General features: G+C 45.7%; 1 pseudogene; it reads right to left on the reverse strand.

The window, feature by feature from the left end:
* LOC118656519 overlaps window positions 1–17,398 on the reverse strand; it is a 28,471-nt pseudogene extending 11,073 nt beyond the window's left edge.
* Between the last annotated feature and the right edge of the window lie 6,457 nt (window positions 17,399–23,855).

The raw sequence follows: 23,855 nt of genomic DNA on the forward strand, positions 1-23,855 counted from the left end.
CCGTTTCACATTGCCGATGTCCTTGGCCAGCAGGCGAGCATACAGCTGGCTCAATGCCACCTCGATAGCAGCCGGGCTAGGATGTGCATTAGCTTTCGATTTAAAGAGAAGCGAGGCAGCATGATGGTGGAAAGAGAAGCATCTTATTCGGGGTCAGGTGGCAGGCAGAGGAGGGCCAGAAAGCACTCTGATGGTGTTTTCCGCAGGAGCGCTCACAGGGGGGAGAAGCACTGGCAGAAATGGGGTCCTGACCGAGTGTGAAAGCAAAGGTCATGTCACCCTAAGCTACACACTGAAAGTCATTTGATCCTCTGGGTAAAGTTTCTATCAGTGGTTGCTCTTGCTGCCTTTTGGGTAGAAGAACTGACCAGTCTGGAGTTCCAAACCTGCGTGAAGTGGGGACACCACATTTGCTCTTCACCATTTCCTCATGTTATCTGCCGTATTTCCTTTCCTTTTTTTTTTTTTTTTTTTTTTAAGTCACAGGATGGAAGCCCCTTTGTGCATTACAGAAAGATAAAATTCCTGTTCCTGGGTGAGGACTGAAGGATTCTCTGCACATTCATGGCTGTCTTTGAGGCACGGGGATTCAAGACCTCAGACACCAACCTCATTCAAGGAGCTGGGGTAGAGAGTGAAGAGGAAGCAGCGCCATTTAGCATGTTCTATAGCTAAGTGTATTTTGTTTTTTCTTTTAGAGGATCGCCCCCACTGCCTGCAAAAGTGATTTCCACTGGGTCAGGATATTGCGGGTTCCTGGGGAAGGGTGAGGTCCGCGGTGAGCTCCGCGTCCCTCCCTCCTGCGCCTAACCTCTGTCGACCCCTCCCGCCAGCTCAGGTTTTTCTTGTCAGGCTTTGGCAGGTAGTTTGTCACACTGATCCTAATCAGATCACTTGTAATTACAGAGGGACTGTCAGGGTATTTTTGGTTGTCATCTTCTAACGAAATGCAGAGTGCGTGGCATGTCTACATAGAATTACTCTGTAATTCAAAGTAAATTGACATTTAATTTCAATTTCATTACACAGGAATTACAGGCATGACAGATAACAGTCTAATTAGGAAGCAAAAGTATAAGAGTATGTTTATGGAATGAAAATCCATATTATGTCCCACTTTTAACAGAATCAAAATGATTTCTCTGCCTTTTTGCAGAGTCTGTGTAATAGCAAGAGGGATACTTAAAGATACAATTCAGGCCCATCGACCACGTGCACATATTTTCTCTCATTTAATACGAGCAGTAACTCTCTGAAGCTGGGCTGATCACTCCCACGCTGCAGAGAGAAGACATTTGGAACGTTAGTAACCTGCCCCGTGTCACACACTAGCAAGTGGTCAAGGTGAAGAAAGTCAGTTCCTCTGGACTCAGACCTGCGCTCAGGAACCCTGCTGCCTTTGCTGTCACCTCCAGGGAGAGGAGCAGGGGGCCTGGGATGGAATGCCACCTCAGCCTCTGCAGCCTGGGCTGTGGCCTGGAAACGGAGCTTTTCCCCTCTTCCTTTCCCCGTCTCTCTTCCTCTTCCCCGCTCCCTTTCTTCTCCCTTTTACTCTCTTAACAAATGCTTCCTGGGCACCCACTCTGTCAGGCACTCTTCCCACATGTATGCTAAGCACCAAGGGAAACTGACAACATGGTTGCCTCGTGGGGTTTGCTGTGTCTGTCCCTTTCCATCTAGGAGCCGTGGGGCAGCCCATTCAGCAGCGGGGTGTGTAAGGGGGCCACTGCTGAGCTGCAGGTGTGGCGACCTGTCAGTGTGCAGTCTCCTGTGGATGGACAGGAGCAGGTGGAAGGTGAGGCACTTTATCCTCAGGAGAGCTGCACCCAGGCTCAGGGGCTCCTAAGCCTTCTCGTCCCTCCTGCTGGGTCTTCAAATTGAAGCCAGTTTTTTTCTGTTTGTTTGATTTTGATAGTTTTATTCTTCTGATACCTACCCTTCTGCAAGACAAGCCACATTTGGGGCCTCTTCCTGCTTTTCCAAGAACCAGGCCCATTACTCACAGCGACAGCAGAATTTTCTTTCTAGCTAATGAACTAGTTTCTTTCAACTGAACTTCCTTTTCTCTTTCTTACCCCCCTCCCCCACTCATTTATTGTTGGAGTCCCCTACATGGGTATAATACTTCATAATGTGTGATAAGCCTGTCTCTTACAATATCTCATTTGATCCTAAACCACCCATCAGTGAAAAGTTGATATTTTGATCATATCCAGCTTATCCGTGGGGAAGCCAATAGGCAGGTGTTCATCGCCTCCCGCGGCTTCTCAGTCTCAGAGGAGCACTGGTCTCAGGCTCAGCTTTGCTGGCGTCAATGCGGACTCTCTTCTCAGGACATAGCGGCTTGTCTTTCCTTGGAGGCCCTTTATCTTATTCCTCCCATTACCCAAATGTCATCATTTACTTGCCACCTATTTAATTCAACTAATTTTTTCTTTAAATTTATTTTTAAAAATACTTGGATATATTTATTTCAGAAGATGACTTTATATCACTCCTCAAATGGACAGCTGGCATCACCTGGTAAAAAGGGTGAACATGAGTCCAAATACAAAAAAAAGTGAAACACTAGACTAGCTAACTACTGTTTCTTACCCACAGCTTTATTATTTATTTTTATTTTTTTAATTTTAGAGAGAGGAAGGGACAAAGAGAGAGAGAAACAGCAATTGGCTGTCTCCCACATGTGCCCTGACCAGGGATCAAACCTGCAACCTGGGGATGTGCCCTGACCAGGAATCGAACCACCACTTTTGGTGTATGGGACAATGTTCAGTCAATTCAGCCACACCAGCCAGGGCTCACGCAAGGTTTTTATCCTGATGCCGCTCTTTGTTGACAATGAATTCAGCAGGAGTGAGATGGGTGTGACATGTCCACTAAACACTGAGGGGAGACTTGCTCCTTAATGTCATTGGAAGTACTGGAAGAGAAATGAAAATGACAGCAGAGAATGATTTTTTTCACAATGCCTTCAACATCTTTGATGTTCTGCCCGTGTCCTACTTAAATCATCTCAAATACCACTGGTTCGCCCTAACCACTCTATTCCACATGAACATGACTCAGCTTGGACCATGACTCAGCAAAGGATGCCCAGCCACACCCTGGCTTCGAGGTTCCGCAGGACACGCAGCTTTCTTCACCGGGTGCAAAACAGGCCCTGTGCCTGGGTCCTGAGGCTTTCTGGGCATTTCCTCAGCCTGCTGGGGTAGGTGGCTATTGGTCACACCTAGATTTCTTCTAGAAATTATATAGACTTATGTACCTTATAGAGAAATGAACCTCATAGGACAAACATAGGCATAGAAAAAGTGGGCTCCTCCAGGTTTGAGAAACCTCGGTGAGATTACTTTCCCTCTCCTGATTTAGATGCCAGCCAGACTTCCAAGGTTCAGCTTTGTTTTGCTTATGGAAAATAAAAGGCCCTCATGCTGAGAAATGGAGTACTTTGAGTAGGACCTCAAGTGTTTCCTTGAAAACACATCTTGACGAAATGTAAATGATGATGTAAATGAATCAAACCCAATGTATTCATTAAATCATGAACATGCCAATCATTAACAAGTGGACTTGATTTTTAAAAAATCAAATAGAACTGCTCCTGAACATAGACCAGAAATTTATACATTATGCTGCCTTAAATCTTTACTAGACTAATGTAGATATAAATAAACAAACACAAGTTAATAAGAAAATACTAACATATGCCCCCTCATAATTTCAGATTTGAAAGTGAAGAAAATAAGTACATAGAAAAAGATATTCCGTTTGATGCATGCCATCAGCACAATCTAATACAGAGTCATATTTGTAGTCCCTGCAACCCTCACTCCTTGTTCAATTGCTTTCTTAGCCTCACAAAAATGAAATCTAGGAGGAAGCAAGGTACTTCTGAAAACACACTTAGAATTCATTTTCAATCTGCAGGAGATAAAAATCAAAGAGTGCATTGCTTTTCCTTTGCCTTTTTATCAGTTTAAAAAAGAGTATGTACAGACAACAAACCTGAGCATGCAAACGGATTAACTAATCAGAAAGATCAAAAGCAATAAGACTCTCCATGCGGCACATGGTAGCACAGGAACACGGACTCTATAAAGAAATAGTTTGTCGTGAGGCAGTGAGGGTAGAGAACAAGCAAATGAGAGAGCATTTCCACAAAGTAGGAAGCTATTCACCAGGTCACATGCTCCCTGCATTCAGGATTAGGAGAGAAATCTACCCTCCTGCCCGTGCTGCTGCCAATCCTGCCCGCCTTTGGTGCAAGGCGTGGGGGTGGGGGAGGAGACCCCTTTTTCTGATGTTAGTTGATGCTGAAGATTCAGCTTGTTTGCAAACTGTCAGCTGGCAGCGATGAGAACTCGAAAAGCTCACTGTGGTGGTTCAGTGATAAACAAAACTGTCTGGTGTATTTTTATTGTATCTCAGTAACCCCTCTCACTTGGCAGCCTCCCCTTTTCAATCTTGCCCTATTGCCTGGGTACTCCAAAATGCAGGTGCCCCATTCTCTCTGGAGCCAAGCCTCTTGCCTCTCTGTGTCCCATGCCATGTCCTGTGCCTATGAGACGGAAAGCCAGGGGCCTGCACGGATAGGCAGGTAAGCAGTGGGTGTAGTCCATAGGAAGTAGGGAGCCTGCAGTGCACAGAGGAACAAATGCTGTCTAGAGCAGTCAAGTTGAAGACACTGCTAACCTCAGAACTTGCTCAAGCAAACCCTCTGAGGGGAGACTTCCAGTTGGGAAGCCTTGCAGGTCTCATAAAGAATCTGAGAATCTGAGAATCTCATCAAGGCACTACTAGATTTAAGATTTTAATGAGTAATGGTTTATACAGTTGTGCTACCTTTCCCCTCCCACCTACATTCCCCAAAAGAAAAAAAGGATCTGTACTCTGAAGGGATCCCAGTCATCTGAAGCCACAATTATGTGTGGCACAAGTATTCAGGACAGGCTTGTAAGAAAATGCTCAACTTCAGCTCAGAATTATGCCATGTAAAGCCAAGCCCCACATCATTGACCCTCAAGTCATACTCCCATTTCCTGCCCTTGTCCACTGGCCAATGTTCATGGCGTTTTTGCTCACTGATCCTGGAATAATCAGCCACAGATGCCTTCTCAACACAGCACTCCTGGCAGTCACACTGATGAGTAGGCATTGGCAGGCGAGATCAGCACTAAAGGCAGGTCCTGTGTACTCAGGGCATGTGAGGGATGAGCTTGGGGGTGCACTCAGAATTCTTCAGAAGGCCTTGGGAACTCTCAGCACCGCCATAAATGTACTTTGTTAAGAAATCTCTTTACCAACGCAGGAGTTCATGTTGCCAATGGCCACCAGACTCTGCTGGAAAATTCAGATAGAACGTGTGGTAAAAAGGAGCAATCTGGGAGTTAGAGAGTCTGAGTTCTAGTTCCAGTTCCTCCATGATTAGTTATGCAACCTTGGTCAAATTGCCTAACTTCTCTAGAAGTTTTCCTCCTGTGAAATGATTTTTTTTTTAACTCCATCGTTGTGGTAGGGTCAGAAAAGAGTAATTGAATTTGTATCACAGGGTTACAGGAGGCTCAGAATGAGATGCTGTGTATAAATGTCTTTGGCAAACACAACAGTTCTTCACCTACATAGTTATTCTTCTCTGGCCATTTCCATATGTTAAACCATGGAAAATTGGAGAAGCCAATTTTTGTGAATTCCTAATAGCCAATTGAATCCAGTGGAAAAACATCTGGCCAATCGTAAACCTGTATATTTCATACAGTGGAGGTCTTTTAATGCCAAAATAAAAATTTTACTTACTTCAGAACTTGGTGGAAATAAAATGAAGACTGTAAGAACAGTAAATGTTTAACCTATCATTTTCTTGCTCTTGGAAAAAAAAACCAACAACAACAAAAAAACAACCCGATACATTGTGTTCTGTTGTTCTTTGTCTATACATAATTAAAGATCTCTTTTAACATCCAAGATAATTTCAAGTTCAGCAGGAATGAATATCACCACTTAGGCAAATGTGCTAAATTCATGTTTAATAAACTGAATTTACACTGCCCGGTTCTTGCAAAATTAGGAATTATAAACATATGCTTTCCAGAAAAAGTAGTCACTTGTTTTGCTTTCATGTGGACTAAAATATGATCATTTCCGCAGCACAGAGAAAAAGAAAGACGGCTGGCCTATATTTAGCACTGCTTGATGACTCTGGGACCAGCTGGCAGCAAGGCAGGACAAAGGGTTGGGGTATTGGGTGCAGAGGTAGCATCCAGACTGCAACTCTTAGGCGAGGCCTCCAGGGCTGTCCCACCTCTGGAGGTCTGCACACTACGTCTATTTTTTTCTCCTTGAGAATTTCTGAATATCTTCAGAAGTAACTTTCCTTTTTTAAGCAGTTAATGCCACTCAACACATTTTTAACGTTTGCTTTCAAATCAAGAGTTTTCCTTCTCATAATTTTTGTTTATTCAGAAGAACCTTACTTTTTAATTATCTGTGAGCCCTGTAGTGATTGTTCTCCAGAACTTTATGTGACAAGGTCAGACTGACAAGCCAAGTGTATTGGTACATTGTATCAGTGGAGTCATGTGTTGTATGCACTAAGAGATTTCTTTCAAAGCATGGTGAATTCTTTATAAAGGAAATCAGCACTTCTAAGTAAGAATTTTTATTTTTTACAATAAAGAATTATATAGCTCCCAAAAGTCAACGGAAGTTCAGTGCATTTTTCTTTGGAGTGCTTAGTAAGGAATACTGCTGATTAATTTATTTAAAAAAAGTTTTTGGTAATCAATAGCTTGTTCTCTATATCTCTATATGAGTCTGTTTTTCTTTTATTTATTTATTTTGGTTTATTTCAGATTTCATATACATAAGTAAGATCATACAGTATTTATCTTTCCCTGTCTAACTTATTTTACTTAGCATAATATCCTCTAGAACAGCGGTTCTCAACCTGTGGGTTGCGACCCCTTTGGGGGTCGAAAGACCCTTTCACAGGGGTTGCCTAAGACCATCGGAAAACACATATGTGATTAATCACTATGCTTTAATTATGTTCAATTTGTAACAACGAAATTGGGGGTCACCACAACATGAACTGTATTAAAGGGTCGCAACATTAGGAAGGTTGAGAACCACTGCTCTAGAATCTAGATGGATCAGAGTCTAGATCCATCCATGTTGTCACAAATACCAAAATTTCATTCTATTTTATTAATGAATAATATTCCATTTCATATATATATATATATATGTCACTTTCTGTATCCATTCATCTATTCTACTCTCAGGCTTGGTGAGAATCCTCATGACTATTTCTTTAAATTCTTTATTTCTGTTTACTTAGGGTTTTTTTCCTGAGGATTTTTCTTGTTCACTTGAGAGATACTCTTCTGTCTTTTCATTTGGTTTTGCTTTCTGCATTGTTTATATGAATGAGACAGAATAGCTGTCTCTCCCGGTCTTGGGAAGGCGGCATTACGTAGACGCAGGCTCGGTGCACTGTGTGTGCAGGGTGGTTAGGCAGCAGGTGGGAGCGGAGCAGGGCCTTCAGGCGTTCGGCCCGGCCTCCCCAGCCGGAGCAGCTTGGCTGGGAGGCCAGGGCCGGTGTGTGTGGTGTGGCCGGTTACCCCTGCCTGCCCGCTTGGCTCGGGCCACAGGGGGCTCGCGCGTGTGTCCGGAACTTGCTGCAGTTCTCTTGCAGGCAGGCCAGAGCCTCCGTCTGGAGACGGAGGGCGCCATGAACCATGGCACCTGCCAGCCGCTCTGGCCTCCGAGAATTCCGCCGCACCGTGTCTCCTTGTTTGTGGTACCGGCAGTGCTGCCCATAGAAGGGGCCTCCGTGCGGGCGGTTTGGGGAAGCGCTTGGAGTCACGCAGCCGCGGAGGCACCTGGGCCCCGAGCCTGCCCTGACCTCCCAGGCCCGGGGCTGTGGTGAGGGGCTGAGTTCCTGCTGGCTCTCCCCGCTTCCCCTGGCAGAATGCGCAGGCAGGGAGCTGTGACCTTCCTGCAGGGACATTGCAGGTCAGAGCCCTGGGGCAGCGACCCCCACCCTCCACCCCCCACCCAGGCTGGAGCGTCCGGTAGCTCCCGCTGGCTCCCCAGGCTCCTCCTTTCCCTCTCTTTGTCTTGTTTGTTGTCAGAAGCTGCTCCTTCAGCCCCCAGGTGTCTCGCCTGGTGCACCTGAAACCTGTGCATTTGATTTGCTCCCGGGAGCGTCCTGTGCAGCCACCATCTTGGACTTCGGGAGGAGGGAGAATTGTTATAGTCCTAATTACATACCTAGGTTAAAGCTAGAAAAGTGCCCCATGGATAGAACAGTGTTGCCCACCAATTGAAAATTCTGCGGACAGTGGGGAGTCACGTTGCTGTCATTGTTGGGAAGTGACAGTAGCCTTTGTTAATTGAATATATGGGGTGAGTCCCAAGGCTGGCTTCCGGCTAAGAGGGAGTGTGTCTAAGAGGAGAGGGAAAAGGCGCTTCTCAGAACAGGACACTGTTTACCTGGACAATCTGCTTTCTAAGAACCTCTGCACCCTGTCAGTGAGTCCTGGGGAGTGAGCAAATCTGTGTGTGGCGGAGGGGGGTGGGGGGGCTGGGTGTGTGTGCATGCAGGTATGTGTACTCTGGGCTTGCCTGTGATTGTGTGAACGTGTATGTGTGTGTGTGCATGCCTAGGTACTTACATCTGTATGGTGGTGGTGAGGCCACAGAGGGAGGGGGAAAGCTCTCTTTTTATGGGTTCCTTCAGTTCACAGTAACCTCTACAGCTGCAAGTTAATGACATCTGGCGTGATGCTTTTTCTCAAATATGACTCCTTTCCTGCCCTTACAGAATTAAAGGGAAGAAGAGGAAGAAAAAGAAGATGAAAAGCTTTGGTAGACGGTAAGTTGCTATTACTATATTCTGTAGACATGAAATCGTCCCATCAGATAATTCTGAATTAGTATGATATAGTCCTAAGGAAAAGGTTTGCTAAGAACCTCTTCGGATGTGAGAAAACATCAGTGAGCATCCAGTATTGATTAGGAAACCATGGTGTGGAGGCTTAGAGGCTGTACGTGACCTTGGCAGCACAGTTCGTGCTGAGAGGTAAGATGCTACACAGTTCCATGTGAGAGGGTGGGCTGGTGCTGGGCTTCGTTACACAGTGGTTGGAGAGGTTATGTCGGCTTAGACCCTGGGTTTCATTTTAGCTGTGTGAAATTTGAATCCTTATCTCACTTACTTGCAGTGGGACTTTGGACAAGTTATTAAACTTGCTTGAACCCTTGCTTTCCCATCTGTATAATGGAGATAATGATACCTTCCTCTCAGGGGTGCAGTGAGAAATTGAAGGAGATATATCAGGGTTCATGAAATGTGTTCTTCACTCACTTAGGAAAACTATTCTTTGGTGAGTGGTTTTACGAGAAGTAACTGTCAAGAACAAGGTTCCCTCAGATTACGTAGCTATCACTCCCTTGTAGGCATAGTAAGGAAACTGAGGAAGATTAGATTCTTGAGTTATGGACATATCTAAAATGTAACCCAGATCAATAAAGAACCATTTAGCCCCTGGGGCTGGCCTAAGAGGTCTCATTCCCAGTGAACAAGCATTCAGTCAGTGATAGGTGAAAAGGGGGAGGTCAGAGAGAAAGGGCATGTGGTTCCAGGATCAGGAAACCCACCGGCCCTCCCGCTCTTTGTTATTCATTTCTCTAGATTTCTGTCCTCATCACAGTGCCTTTGACAGGGGACACGCAGCTTTCATACAGCGTAGGGCTGAAGAGCATGGTTCTTGCCCTAGATTGCCTTAATCCAAAACCTGGCTCTGAGCGTTACCAGCTAAGGGACCATACCACATTGCTTCATCTCTCTGGGCCTCAGTTTCCTGACCTGTAAAATACAATGAAAATGCTTACCTCTCATGGCTGTTGTGGAGATTAAATAAGTTTATACTTGTAAACTGGCTCATAACAATGAATAAACATTGCCTCCGATTATGAGATGATGGTGGTTTATCATACCAGTAGTCGGCAAACTCATTAATCAACAGAGCCAAATATCAACAGTACTTCTTCAAAATAGACTCTCCCCGGCCGAAAACCGACTTCTGCGCATGGGCCACGAAGTTTCAATTGCACTGTACATGGATGCCCGCATGTGGTATTTTGTGGAAGAGCCACACTCGAGGGGCCAAAGAGCCGCGTGTGGCTCGCGAGCTGCAGTTTGCTGACCACGGTCATAGACGATTCCCTGATTCTGGGCATATCCTTGGTCTGCTGAAAGCATTTGAGAAGATAGAGGGCTGGGAGACCTGGAACCCAAATCCCCCAGTCCTAGAGCCAAAGCTCTCACAGCTACTCATGCCAACAGCCTTAAATGAAATGCCCAGACCAAAGTGAACAGGAAAAGCTACAGGAGATTCCTGTTTCTTCATGGCACTCTGGCATTATCAGTGTAGAGTCTCCTGTGTACTCAGTGGGAAAAAATGTTTTGCCATTACTTTTTCCTTCCATCCAATCTTCATCTCCAAACTCATAATCAGTCAACACATCAATCACGAATCTTACCGCCAATGAAATGGAGAACATATTTTCCTTTTATAATCAAGCTGTATGGTCTAGTGGTTAAAATGACTTGGTTTGGAGTTAACTGCATCTGAGTTTGATTTGAGGCAAATTACTTGGACTCTCTGAGAATCCATTTCCTCATCTTTCAAATGGGGCAATGACGGTGCCTGCCTCACAATGCTATTGTAAGGATTATAGGATAAAATGCACGAAAGTGTTTAGAACAGGGTCTGGGATTTACTAATCATTTGGTAAGTATTAATTTCTACAGTGTTTCAAAAATATTGCCAAGGGGGCTTTGGCAATAAAGAACTATATCACCATGAAGTTGTGAGAACCTGGCCAGCCCCCAGATTGGAAAGCCCTCAGCCTCATGTCAAAAAAACAAACCCCAGGGGGTGTTTCAGCAGAGGTTGTCCTCCCAGCAGGTCCTCCTCTGGGTCAGGATCCATAAAGCCAGGAGCAGGGCTGGCTACATGATGTGCAGGTTCCACTGCAAAATGAAAATATAGCAAGGATTTCAAGAGGGCAGTGGCCAAGCATGAAGCCAAGTGTGGCGTCTCGCTGAGCCCCGGACCCTGAGCAATGGCTCAGGTTGCACACCCTGAAGCTGGCTCTGGCAAGGAGTGAGGGGATGTGCTGACGAGGGGGGCACTCTGTCCTAGAAAAAAAAAGGGGTGGGTTTTAGAGCGCCAGAGCTGCGATCACGTGCGCACACTGGTAAGCCATGCTGGGCACCCATTCTGCAAACCTGCTTCCTGAGAGGTGTGCCCTGCACTGCGTGGAGGGGAAGCAAGCAAGTGGCTGCTCATTTGTTTCGCTTTGTGTTTGCCAAAAGCAAGGCCAGCACTTCAGGGCCACGGTGGGTGCAAGATAAAATTTACAGGTTCTCTCCAGCAAATGTGCTTCCCTCGGGGTTAATCTCGGTTTATTAGAGGAGTAGCAAGGACATGTGAAAGACGCCTTGGAAAGGCTCCATGTTGCAGCCTTGACTCCTAATAAAACGGGCTGTCCCCACCAGCCCCTGGCACAACTTCCCACGATACATCAGCCCGAGGAGGCAGAAGCAGGCTCCCTGCCAGTCCCTTAGCACTCACTTCATTTGCTGTGGCTTAAACACCAGCACAGACTCCCTCTAGAGCTTCCAGGCCCTGCATCCAATTCCTGGCCTGGGATTGAAGGGAGCCAGGGCTTTGTGGGAAAATGTTCTGGGAGAAGGAGGAAGGGCTGTTGGGAAGAGAGGATGAGAGAATGAGAGGGGGCAGAGCAAGTTATTAATCAACACACAGCTAAGAAAGACTCCTTGCCAAGAACGCTCGCTCACTCCGAAGCTGCCAAAAGACCTGATGGAGGAGTTGCTATCTGAACTCCAAGCAAGTGTCCTGTCATGCAGTTAGGTAGAGCAATTAAAAACAATGTGCAGGTTTCAGTGGAAAATAATGCATCACGTGATCCAAAGTCCTTTCAAGCACCAATGATGGATGACGCATTAGTTCATTTGTGTAACCCGAAGGATGGTTTTTCAGTTCCCCAAGCACAGCATCCCCTCCCCCAGCTTATCTCAAGAGCTACACAAATAGAGTAGTATCCCCGCACCTTATGACATTTGGACGCCTGCAATGAATTGACAAGGCCCAGTGCAATTCATCTCTTCTTCAGCCTTTGTTGCAACATACAAGGGATTGGGCTCTGCAGCTGAGGCAGGGAATCGTGAGTGCTAGTCCAGGTTTTCAGGGATATCAATTCTGGGTGTGGGAATCTGAGTTGATGAGCCTTGGAAATTTTTCTACAGAGCACTATGCGGTCTGTGTGGCACAGAATCCGGACAGTGTGCCTGTGTCGATGAAACCTGCTGTGAATAGACCCCCAGGCCTCTTTGTGGCGAGGACAGCAGGCCTTAGTGGATGGGCAGTGGGCAGAGGTACCTGGAACTCTCCTAACCTCCTCTTCCACCCTGTAGTTTTATCTCTGAAGAACATCCGGGGGCTTTTTAAGAATTTTTATTCCAGTCGAGAAGAAGCAGGTGAACATTTCTGAAGGTTTTGGGTTTGTTTTTCTGTTCTGGTTTGTTTCTTTGTTAAAATTTTTTTCAGGAATTAGTATCTTGAAAAATATTTTAAGAGAGTTTCACTCCAAAGATTCTTACTCCCTTAACACAGAAATTTATGGCTGACAGAATTATATAAACCCCTCAGAACTCTTCTGAATAAAGATGCTCAAGACCATAACAAATAGGATGAACCTAGGGAAGACTTGATTTTAAATCATTCTGTGATGAAAGCTATTTAATAAACTCCCTGGCGGAAGAGTACTGAAAAAAGAAATTCCGTAGGATTGGTTTGAACATCCAAAAATTAACATAATGTAAACTTACACTAGAAATAATCTTTTCTTAAAGTGAAAGACTAATGGAAGTCAGAACAACCAACACCATATCTGGCAAAATATAACTGGTGATAAATGTGTTTTTAACCCCATTTATCATGAATTGCAAAGGTTATTTAATCCAGTACTGCTGCCCAGAGCGATGGTCAAGTTGGCCAAACCCAGCAAAGTGACTGGGTGGCTGGGGAGGCGCTGGGGTGGGCTCTGCCTGATTTGCAGCCTGTACAGCCAGCTCTTTGGCCTCAAGCTTGGTTGGCCCCCACACTGATCCTTTGCAGGGTGAGCAGGGCACTGGGCTGAGGGTGTATTATTGATGGGTTTACTGTACATTTATTGACTCTAGCATGCAATGATGAACATTTTGATGATTTCTGGTCTTTTGCTACTATAAGCCATGTTAAAATGAATAGCCCTGTATGGACACCTTTGCACACTTTTTGGATTTATAAATACCTAAAGAGACAAATTATTGAGGAGCCAAAGCATATGTGCATTTAAAACTGCCAATTTGCCAAAGGGTTGTATCAATTTATGCACCTGCCAGGATTTTATGAGCATACCTATTACTTCACACACCTGCCCACACAGTGTGCTATTCAGCTCTTTGATCTTGATTCACCTGTTAGGTGTGAATGGCATCTCAGGTTAGCAATCATTTGCATTTATTTTCTTATGAGTAAGGTTGAATATTTTTTATAAGTGAAAAGGCCATTTTGTAATTTGTTTTTTCTGCAAACTCAGTTCACCTTCTTTGCATTTTTGCTATTTTTGGTTGCTGGTCTTTTAAAAATTAATTTTCAAGTGTTCTTTATATATGAAAAAAATTATTATTTGTATCATATATGTTGCACATGTCCCCAATTTCTCACTTGTCCTGTAACCTTTTTGATGGTACTAGTTATTCATTTTTTTAATTAATAAATCTTTATTGTTCAGATTATTACAGTTGTTCCTTTTTTCCCCCATAGCTCCCCTCCATCTGGTTCCCACCCCACCCCATGCCCTTACCCCCTGCCACTATCCTCATCCATAGGTGTAAGATTTTTGACCAGTCTCTTCCCGTACACCCCCACATACCTCCTTCCCCCCAAGAATTGTCAGTCCACTCCCTTTCTATGTCCCTGCTTCTATTATATTCACCAGTTTATTCTGACTTAATTTTTAGGTTCACTTGTTGATAGATATTTATTTGTTGTCACTTTGTTGTTCATAATTTTTATCTTTACCTTTTTCTTCTTCTTCCTCTTCTTAAAGAATATCCTTCAGCATTTCATATAATCCTGGTTTGGTGGTGATGAACTTCTTTAGCTTTTTCCTGTCTGTGAAGGTCTTTATCTGACCTTCAATTCTACATGATATCTTTGCTGGGTAGAGTAATCTTGGTTGTAGGTTCTTGCTATTCATCACTTTGAATATTTCTTGCCACTCCCTTTGGCCTGCATGGTTTCTGTTGAGAAATCAGCTGATAGTCGTATGGGTACTCCCTTGTAGGTAACTAACTATTTTTCTCTTGCTGCTTTTAAGATTCTCTCTTTGTCTTTAGCCCTTGGAATTTTAATGATGATGTGTCTTGGTGTGGTCCTCTTTGGATTCCTCTTATTTGGGGTTCTCTTCACTTCCTGGACTTGTAAGTCTATTTCTTTCATCAGGTAGGAGAAGTTTTCTGTCATGATTTCTTCTAATAGGCTTTCAGTATCTTGCTCTCTCTCTTCTTCTGGCATCCCCATAATTCGGATGTTAGTACATTTGAAGTTGTCCCAGAGGCTCTTTACACTATCTTCATATTTTTGGATTCTTTTTTCGTTTTGCTTTTCCGGTTGGGTGTTTTTTGCTTCTTCATATTTCAAATCTTTGACTTGATTCTTGGGCTCCTCTATATATCCTCTGTTGGATCTCTATATATTATTTTTAGTTTCAGCCAGTGTATGTTTAATTTCTGACTGGTCCTTTTTCTTTTTTTTTTTTTTGGCATTCTCATTAAGATCCTTGAAGGTCTCACTAAATTCCTCGGAGGTTCATAACTGTGGTTTTGAACTCTATGTCCTCCATTAGTTTGCTTTCCTCCATTTCTTTCATTTGGGACATGTTTCTTTGTCTCTGCATTTTTGGCTGACTGCGAGGACCTGCTGTGTCTACAATGGATGAACACTGCTGGAGACACCCTTATGGGGTAGGACTTGCTTCAGTGGGGCTTTGGTGCTCACTGAGTCTGCTTCTTGAGTGTGTCCCTTATGAATGTGAGGAGTTGAAATCTGGTATCTGACCAGGGGTACCCTGGCTCCTGGATCTCCAAGTCAACCAGTGTGTGAGTCCATCCAGCAGGAGCTACAGTAATATCATCAGATTTCACCTCTTTGTTTGGGGTTTGGAAGTTTTAGAGCTCTCTGATCCAGCTGCAGTTTGTTAGGTTAGGCTGCAAAAGCACAGGTGATTCCTTTGTGCCACTGCGAACAGCTTGGGTGGGGATGTAACTTGTTTGGGGCAGAGTCTCAGAGAATCACCAGGGCGGAGCAAATAGCAATGGCTGTCATCAGCCATCCCCGGGACTCCAAGTCTCTGCATCCCAGAGTCCCACTGCGTCCCCAAGTCCCGCACCCCCACAGCAACAATGATCCCTGCAAGCAGCTCTGCGAGAAAGCCACCCTCGCTTTCTGACCCACTGCAAGACAGTCCAGTTTCTCCTCGTAGGAGTCTGGGACCCAAGAGTCTCGCCGTAAATGAGTTCAGTGCATTCGAGAGCTTGTATCCCCTTCTGATTGAAAAAAAACCACGCACCCAGGTGCAGCTGCCTTGTGCGCACCTTTGTACCTCTGTTCTTGGCACCTCTGCACCTCCTACCCGGTCTCAATGCGCTTTTTTCTTTCCTTCTAGTTGTAGAACTTCCACTTGGCCAGCTTTCCCGTGGTTCTGGATGACAGCTGTTTTGTCTTATATTTGTAGTTTTAATGTTGTTGTGGGGGGCAGCATATACAGGTTTATACCTATGCCGCCATCTTAGTTCTCCTTCTAGTTATTCATTTTGCACTGCAGAAATTTGCACCAACATTTTCAATCATATTGAATGTGCTAATTTATGTGGGTGCTGTGAGAACACTGTGGGGTAATAGGGAAATGCCAGGCATCCAGTGCCCATTATCCACCCTGGGTGCGTCTTTCCTCCCATCCATGTTTTCCTCAAGACAGTGCTCTCCAGGAACACCTGGCCAGGGCAGCAGCATGTCTGGCATTCAGCTGCCTCACACTGGGTTCTGGAGAAACATACTCTCAGGCGCACTTTCTATGGAGGAAGCTCGCTGGGGATGCTCTCAGCATCGGTGAGAGAGGGGAGCAGGCAGAGGAGATGAGCTGGGCTGCAGTTGCAACCAAGGCCCCAGCCACAGGGAGCTCTGGAGCTGGGGTGGTTTTTCAGAGATGTCCCAAGTGAGGCAGGGAGGAAGGGGCTTGGACGCCACTCAGACCTGCTCTTGAAGCGGGGTCTACTCCCAGGGACATGGACATGGCAGCTCCCTCCAGCTAAGGAACTGGCTATGAGCTGAATGCTAGCAACACTCTTAGCAACTGGAAAAGAGGTCCTTGGTCTGAAGGCAGGACCCAGTGACATGCCCAGGCTTTGGCTGCCTTTTTCCAATCAAATCTCGTCCCAGGTCCCACAGGCCTCCGTGCTCTGCCAGCCTGTTGTCCCTTCAGTTTTAAGCTGTTTACATGCCTTTGTAGTGATGTAAAAAAGGGCCAGGAGCACAGTCATTGGCCCGAGTGAGCGTGGTCGTCCCCCCATCCCCCACCCCTCGCCTGGGGTCTTTATGATTCTTTGACACCTTGCACAGAGATGTGAAAGTGCTGTGAAAAGCTCCCAAGCCCACAAATAAAGCGAACCAGACACGGTAATTAAAGAGATGAATATAGCTGCAAATTTCGAGCTTTTAGGAGATTTGGGCTTATGTGTTTCAGCAGTGAAGGAAGGAGGAACAGGATTGCATTTAATTAGCCCCAAGTCCCAGCAGGCCTCCCCTTCTCCATGCCTGTTACCCACCAAACACCACCACACCGCTGAGCTGGAAGCTGCTTTCTGGACGGTTTGATAGGCATTGCAAATCCTCTCGGAGGGCCCCTTTCAGAGCCCACAATAGCGCGCCTAGCAAAACATCACCACATGTTCCATGTTCGGAGCACCATTTCCTCTGCTCGGGCTGCTGGCTCTTACTGGGATTGGGTTTTCCTGGTGCTTGCTTTGGCTCCCGGCCACCAGCTGCTCCTGTGCCTGGAACAGGGCTTGTAGCAGATGCTGCTGGTGCCCTGCCCGCATCTCCTCTGCAGGCACCGCCTGTGGATTCCCATGGCCTGGCTCTGTGCTCGCAGTTCCCACCTGGAAGCAGCCTCTTTCGGGAACTGTGGGCAAACACCGCAGCTTCCTTGTCCCTGGAGTGGGGCAGCCCTGGAGTGGATACGTCCACCCAGGGGCCCCCATGAGACCGAGTCCCAGGTGCTTGCAATAAACACCCGCTCATTCACACACTCCATCCTGGCTCCCTTCCGTCCTGTCCCCACTTCTCTCCCCTCCTCCCCTACGCCATTTCCTGGGATCACTTCCCAGCTCAACTGGTAGCGTTCAAATCCTTATCTGCCAGAGCCAGGCAAGCTTCAAGGTGTTAAAGTTGCCAGGCAAAGAGTTCCATCTGGGAAACCATGTTCCAAAGTGTACCTCCTGTCTTCTCCTCCGTCTTGTCCATCCAGAGGAAAAACAAATCGCCAACCAAGATCGAGCTAACAGGAACAAAGACAACGGTCCAAAACTAGCGGCACCTGTTAGGGGCCACAGAGGACGCTGGCTTGGTCTCTGCGAGTGCATTAGCTTGGATCTGGCCGGCTTCCAAAACGACTTCGCAGGCAGGGTTCCCGCCAGCCTGCCTCCCGACTCCTGCCGTTTGCACCCTCTTCCTGAGTCTTGACAGCACATGCAGCACATTGTCAGCCTGAACCCCCTGGGGTGGGAGGGGAAGGGGGTCTTTGGTGAGGAGTCCACAATCACTTCCAGCCAGCCAGGCCGGCTTCCGACAAGTTGCGTCTCATTGTGAAGGTGCGATTGTTGTCTCTGTGTCCCTATCAATACGCTGAGCTGATGGAGGTTAAAAGGGCTTGAGAGCTTTACAGCTCCTGCTGGAGTTGCAGTGTATAAGCCTATCGGTCCTTCCGATTGGGGATTTAAATCATCTCGCACTTCAGGAAATTGGTAGCCTCGTAACATAGGGAATCTGACAGTTTATGGCTCAATCTGTGTCTAGCTGTCTTTAAAGGAAAGGTAGTAAAAATTGAAATTGAGGCAAACAGATAAATACCCGGGCCCTCTGATGGTGCATTTTATAATGATCACATCTGCTGCGAGCGCCTGAAAGATGGCTCTGGAAGGCTGCCTGGGCTGCGGACCGGCTCCTGCGGTGAGGCAGTGGAGCAGGCTGGGCAGGAAGGGATGCCGGTAAGGTGCTTTCACAGAAGGGATCACCTGGTACCCATGAGTATTACTGGTCCTTTCTGCTTTTTTTTTTCATTGCAGTTGCTCTGCACGGTTTGAATCACATGAGATTCCCGTCCCTCCACACCCTCGCCCTGGGGTTGTCATGTCACAGAGCAGGAAGGAAACGGGCAGGAACTGCAGTGGGGAGCCTAGTGCCTGTGTGCTGGTTAGAGAGCAGGAGGGAGAGCGCAGAAGCAGATGGCACAAACTGACTGTTTAAAGTTACCATTTGCTTTGGTCTTAGATCCTTAGCAGGTCAGGAGGATGCAGAGAATTTCAAGGTTTAATGATATTAGTTAACATTAGAAAGGTAATTCTGAGAAAGTATTAATGAATAATAAAAGAACACATTTACTGTGTGGCAGGCACTGTGCTTAATGCTTTATGTGGACTATTTCATTTAAAAAAATATTTTTATTGATTTCAGAGAGGAAGGGATAGAGAAAGAGAGATAAAAACATCTGTGATGAGAGAGAATCATTGATTGGCTGCCTCCTGCATGCCCCACACTGGGGATCGAGCCCACAACCTGGGCATGTGCCCTGACCAGGATTCAGACCGTAAACTCCTGGTTCATAGGTTGATGCTCAACTGTCCAGGCAACTATCATTTACTACTAACAGCTTCCAGAGGGAGGTATTATTATTATTATTATTATTATTATTATTATTATTATTATTATTCCTATTTTAGAGATGAGGAAATTGAGGCTTAGTGACAGCACAGAGGTTCCTGGTACAGTCAAGGTGATGGGCTTCATCTGCCACGTTCTGATTGCGTTAGAGCCGTGTCCTCTAGCACAGCTTTTCCCAAGCAAGGGAGAGAGCGGAGCGATGGGCCCCCTCCTGCCTCCTTCTGGGTGTGCCGTCCTTCACGACCCAGACTCTTGGCATCCTCCCCTTCATCCCCATCCACCCAGCTTGTCCGCAGATCCTCTCTGCTCTTTAGGAAACAGATAGCTCACAGTGCTCCACGAGAGGCTTTGCTCGGGGGTCCGAGTTTTCACCTGGACCATATACTAAAGGCAAGGAGCTCCAAGGACCAATCCACGTGTTAGGCAAGGATGTGTGTTGGGGGCAGGTTGGAAGGCTGGAGCTTTGTATTGGTTTGGGTTCCTCCATAAACTAACTCTGAGTCGGCCAGGAAGGAGGTGAAGGAGGCTCTGACAATGGACGGGGGAATAAAGCAGGAAAGGGGAGGCAGCCAGGAAAGCTGGCTCTGTCCAGTGGCTGCTTCTATGGGCTACTGGAGCTTCCTCCCCGCTGGGGAAACTTGGGAGATGTTTGTTCTTATGGGAGAACATATGCTTCCGAATTATCCTGTTGAGGGGCGAGGAAATTATGCCTAGGATACTAGTCCCTTGGTCATTGGTTGAGCGTGGCTGGGTTGGGAGTGTTGAATCTGTGTTTTCTGCTGCCAAATAGGCAGGAAAGCAGACTTGATGGTTAGAGAAAACCCTCAGGGAGAGAAATGCAGGAGCTGGCACTGGGAAATGAGGCTGACAGATTGTGGCGTGGGAAGGGCGGGGGGATATGGGCAGGCACTTGAGTGCTGCCTGACTTGCTTCTGGCCTCCTTGGACCCCTTGAAACCATGGGCTCTGAAGTTAAGAGTTTCATCCTGAATGACACCCCCCCCTTAGGCTTAGGTTCACCAGCATGATTTCCCTTTCTAGGTAGAGAGTTAAAAGAACCAAAAGTAATATTGGATCCAAGTTGGGCACTGTTCCGTGTGTGTGTGTGTGTGTGTGTGTGTGTGTGTGTCAGGGTGGTGGTTATATAACTGTCTTCTAAACACTGGAGGACATAATGAAAAATTATACCAGTTTGTGTGGGTTAGGTATTTTCTATAGCTCCCCCTTTTTTGTAAGAAGCTTTGATTTAAAGGCCACAGATCCTAGTATTGCTTCTGAGTATTTATGTAACACATTTGAAATTGTCTTCTGCTCTGCACTACAATAACCAATTCTAGGTCTTCTACTTCTGGATGCACATATTTATTCAAGGGACAGTGGTGCCTGGTCTTTGTATGTTATTCTCCATGACTATTTAAATGACAGTTACAGCACTTTCCCCCGTCATCCTAATGATTCCTTTGTAAGATAAATGAGTAGCAAACATTCTATACATAGAGAACTTTGCAGCCTCTATATGCAATCCAAATGATTTTTTAAAGGCACAAAATAATCAATTCATTCACTAAACAGCTGTTTCTGGGAAGAATAATTATTTGGCTGAATTTAAAGGTTCCCTCATCTGCAAATTAATGTTTGCATGGTGTGTGTGTGTGTGTGTGTGTGTAGTCCAGATGGATATCAGCTGTTATTATCAATTAACAAAAAAATAGGCATTGGAACAGTTTATAACAGTTTCTAAATAGTATGTGTTTCCTGGACACCCGCACTGATCTCCCCAGAATCCATCTCCTTCTTTTGTGGGAATTTCCCCAATGTGTGTGTACATTTCTAGCTTGGTCTTCCTCCCCCACCTCCTAAAAGCCAGGGCAGTCACATGAGCAAGGCTGGGCCAATCAGAAGCTCCAGCGGATTTCATGCCTTGAGCCAGCCATGCACAGAGGAAGCTTTGGTGCACAGCTTCTTTGGGAATGGTGGGGCCAGGGCGGCTGATGGGAATACAGTGGTGACAGTCACAGCAGTAGCATCCAGGTGTGATGGTGTTCTGGCAGATTTTGTGTTTCCTGTTTCTAGCCCCTTGGAATAAACTTAATTTATTAGTTAAAATAGTATTTGTTGAGAGCCTGCATTTATGCTAGAGATACAAAAGTAAATAAAACAGGTGGTTTGTAAAAATAACCCTGGAATAGTTTGTAAAAATAACCATGAATTCCTCTCTCTGCATAGAGGACCTTTGAGTCTGGGTTGGCCGATGGAACTGTCACAAATGCAACTCATTCAGAGGCATGCATAGCACTTGTGCATTGGGACCCTGGCCACCATATAAACAAACCCAACTATCCAGCTAGAGATAAGAAGTCACATGGGAAAAGTGACCAAGACCCTCCAGCCAAGAGCCAGCCAACCTTCTGCTCACTGGTTAATGAATGCAGATGTTTGAGTAAGCTTCAGCCAAGAACAACCAAGCCTGACCTAGCCCAGAGGTCCACTCAGTTGATCCCAGCCCAAATAGCCAAAGTGCAGAATTCCGAGCTAAAGGAATGGCTGCTGTTCTCAGCCACTAAATTTTTGAGAGGCTTATTACTCAGCAAGAGTCATCTGATATAGTCTCTACCCTCATGGTAGTTACATTCTAGTGAGGCGAGATAATCTATAAATAAATAACTACATACATACATATATGAAATTTCAACTTATGAAACTATTGTAAAATTTTAAAAAGAAAGAAATGGGATAGAGCAGTTAGGGAAGAGTTTTCTGAGAAAAATCCTTGAATGAGATGAGAAACTAAACCTGTGTTCTACCGGAGAACAGAGAGAGACAATAGCGCAAATGGTCTGAGGCAGGAGCATGCTTGGGGAGAGTGGGAAGTCAGTTGTTGGGGTGGGGAGATAGAGATAGAGATAGAGATAGAGATAGAGATAGAGATAGAGAGAGAGAGAGAGAGAGAGAGAGAGAGAGAGAGAAATGAAGTGGGAGAGTCAGCCAGGGCCAGCAATCACTGAAAAAGAGGAAGCTAGGAATCCATGTTTTCAGAGTGAAAGGATCTGCCCAAAGGGAGGAAATGGACAGGAAGGCAAAATGAGCAGGTCAAGCCATCCATAGGAGGGTGGAAGTAGCATTTGGAAAGGAGAAAGAGGTAGGGAAACAATTAAAAAATATAATGGACAAATAATTATTTCTATACCATTAGCTCTTTGCTCCTCATGCACAAATCTTCAACTTTATGAAATCCCCCCACCTACAAAACTTTAAAACCCATACTAGCTGTGCCTCACTGACATTGTTCACATTTCCCCCACCCCCATCTCCTTCTAGGCATGATAAGTGCATAACAAGGGACACTGCTTTTACTTTTTAGCCCAGGCATAAAGCAATTAGAAAGATCAATCTGTTACATGAGAGAATCAATTCTTTTACTCATTCTAAAATCAAACTGAAAGTTTGGTTGTTGTTTTTTTTAAATTATCCAGGTCATTGCACTCTTCCACTAAGAGAGATTGTACTGCGTTTTCTGCATTATTTTCAAGTTACAAATCATAAACAGTGACAATTAGTGAGTCCACATGAGTCAGAAGTTCAGTTTTGTGTGACTAGCTCACTTGTCCAAGAACACTTCACGCATGAATCCAGTTACCAGAGAGTTTTGTGACATAGTAATTTACTAAAGAATATCCTGGTATTCCAAAATGGTCCACTTTGAGTATTTCCAGGTGACGTAAGACACTGCACCAAGTGGCATATGAGGGCCAGGGAGTAGATACAAAGTGGTTTCTGAGAGAATATGCCAAGGATCAGATCTGGTGGCCTATGTCCAAACACAGTGGCAAGGCAGAAGAGACCTAGACTGGTTATCTGCAATGAAACATGAGGGCCACAAGATTGGGGCTCCATGGAAAAAACAAAATGGGGGACCAAATAGTGGGTTGAAGTGTATCTGAGGGGATGGGGTCAGCAAATAGGTCCCTCGTAGATAAGATCTAACCAGGGATGCTTTCCCAGGGAAGAAAACTTGAATGTAGGAATAGAAGAGCTGGGGCCCCTTCTACTACTGCCTGAGGATATTCAAGGAGAAGAGCCAGGCCAGCCTCACAGCCCTCCGTGGAGAGCACATTTGGGACAGCCTGGCAGGTAGATGGCTGTGGATGCCTTGCGATTGCACCTCAGGTCCTGTAGTTCAGTGGACGTGTTTCAGCTTGCTCAGTATCAGCTTGCAGCGCCTCCAGAGACAGTGCCATCCAGTAGAACTTTCTGTGATGATGGAAGTATTCTGTATCTCTAATAGCCATCAGGGTAGCCACATGTGGCTGCTGAGCACTTAAACCATGGCCAATGCCACTAAGGAGCTGAACTTCAAATTTCATTTAATTTTAACTAATTAAAATAAAAATTTGAATTAAGCCACATGTAGCTAGTGGCTTCCAACCCTCTTGGACAGCAATATTCTAGAATGTATGCTTTCAGGGCCTCTGCCCCTGATCTGGTGATGGGAATATTTTTTTTAAAATATATTTTATTGATTTTTTACAGAGAGGAAGGGAGAGGGATAGAGAGCCAGAAACATCGATGAGAGAGAAACATCGATCAGCTGGCTCCTGCACGCCCCCCACTGGGGATGTGCCCGCAACCAAGGTACATGCCCTTGACCAGAATCGAACCTGGGACCCTTGAGTCCGCAGGCTGACGCTCTATCCACTGAGCCAAACCGGTTCTGGCTGGTGATGGGAATATTTATGGGAGGTCAGGAGGTCTCATGAGCGCAGACTTCTGTTTTATTCTA

The sequence above is a fragment of the Myotis myotis genome, unplaced genomic scaffold (assembly GCF_014108235.1).
Source record: "Myotis myotis isolate mMyoMyo1 unplaced genomic scaffold, mMyoMyo1.p scaffold_m19_p_5, whole genome shotgun sequence".
In the NCBI taxonomy this organism is placed as follows: domain Eukaryota; kingdom Metazoa; phylum Chordata; class Mammalia; order Chiroptera; family Vespertilionidae; genus Myotis; species Myotis myotis.